Here is a 1,947-nt window from a genome sequence, read left to right on the forward strand (position 1 = left end):
AGATCTCTCTCTTTCTCACCTAGAAGCCCATGCTTTGCCCAATTGTGTATGTGGGCCAATGTAATGCCACATGGTATCTCTACAATGGCCTGCCCCTCAAGCTCCCAAAAAACTCCCTACCATGCCCTTGAAAACCACTTTTTTTCCAAGTTATCTATGCCCTGTAGTTCTTTGCCCAGTGGCCCGCAAAAATGAAAACCCATCAGAAGCTCATGTCCTCGACCCTGATCCGCCTGGTCCTTGCCATCTTTTGAATATTTGAGGCTCGCAAACCAAGGCACCAAAAATAAAGGAGGTGGATGAGTTGTTGAAAAACACCAAACCACCAACTATAAGGGAGAAGATCGAGATCGCAATAAGGATGCAGTGAATATCTTTCTCAGCAAGTGGGATGGAATTCATGCCTTACAGCGTACTCCGAACGCAGTCAGAGCATTGCAAACAAGCTTAACTCTGAAAGGCAAGGCCTACAAGTGGTGGATGTCTCTCAAGGAGAAGAATATCATACCACAGAGTTGGGCAACCTTTGAGGTTATGTTTTGCAAAGAATTTTTGCCTACAAATGAGGCAGATCGAAATTTGACGGCTTGGGACACGTGTTCCATGCGCCAATACCCGTCATTACTTGAATATATATCTCACTATCGGGATGTTATCCTCAAGTTGGAAGGACTAGACACCCTTCACCAAGTACGTGGGTTTATCCCGGGTCTAACACCAGAGCTTAAGAAGCACGTCAAGACTCAAGACCCTAAAACCCTTGAGGAAGCCATAGTGAAAGCACACATTCATGATGATCTAGATGAAAGAATCACATAATAATAACGTGCCTGCTAATACACATGGTAATACATGCTCACCGTATGGGCACAATAAAAGGAAATTTATAGTAGCCAATTCTGAAGCAGCTAAAAAACCCAAGGGTCCAGAGGTCCTCTCTCTCCTGAGGACTTTGATAAGGCTAAGAAAGAGAAATTATGTTTTCAATGCTTGGGAAGCGGTCATGGCAAAAAGATTCTCCCAAGGAGAAATCTGCTGCTCATGGCAAGGAGAAAGCAGTGCACACTGTGCAACTACTGCCTCTTGAGTCTTCCTCAAGATTTTCTACAGTGGAAGTAACACACACCGAGGTGGTGCATGAATGCTGTCTCACACCTTCCATGTGGCAACAGACCTTCAGACCACATGAATTAGTACGTATGCACGGATCTCTGCAAGGGCACAAGGTGCACATCTTGGTAGATGATGGTGCTACTCACAATTTCATCAATTATGGATTGGTGAAAAAACTCAAATTGCCTCAAACTCCACGTACCCACCGCTACAAGGTAGCAACGATGAATGGATATGATGCCAAATCTGGGATACTCAAGTCCAAGTTGTACCGTTGGAAGTACAAGACTACTCCACATCCTTGGATTTTCAGGTTATGAACATGGAGAGGGTAGACGTGGTCCTTGTTAGGGAATGGTTGCATAGCCTAGGACCATCAGTAAAGCGTAGCTATGAGCACAACAGCTTCATGTTTGAATCCCATGGCGCACATGTGTTGTTGTTAGGAGAGAAGGATGTACTTTCTTCACCACTGATATGTACAGCTCAGCTTATGCAGCTCGTTTCTGATAATGAAATAGATCAAGTTTTATTGTGTTACTCATTGTCTCATTTTCTCTCTAACATTGAATCTGTTGAACATTCCTCAACGCCGCATGCTCTCTCTCATCTCTTCCCACCAATGGCTACTTCCCAACAAGCGAAGGTTGCTAGTGATTTAAAAAAATTATTAAAGGAATTTCACAATGCTTTTTCTAATGATTTACCACCAGGATTACCGCCGACACGATTGGTGCAACATAGCATCGATGTGGTTGCAAGCAGTAAACCACCCCACCGCATGATTTACTCTGAAGCTGTTGAGGTGGAACATCATCTTGCTGACTATCTTAG

Source organism: Adiantum capillus-veneris, unplaced genomic scaffold, assembly GCF_014529385.1.
Source record: "Adiantum capillus-veneris isolate H3 unplaced genomic scaffold, ASM1452938v2 Hic_scaffold_325, whole genome shotgun sequence".
In the NCBI taxonomy this organism is placed as follows: Eukaryota; Viridiplantae; Streptophyta; class Polypodiopsida; order Polypodiales; family Pteridaceae; genus Adiantum; species Adiantum capillus-veneris.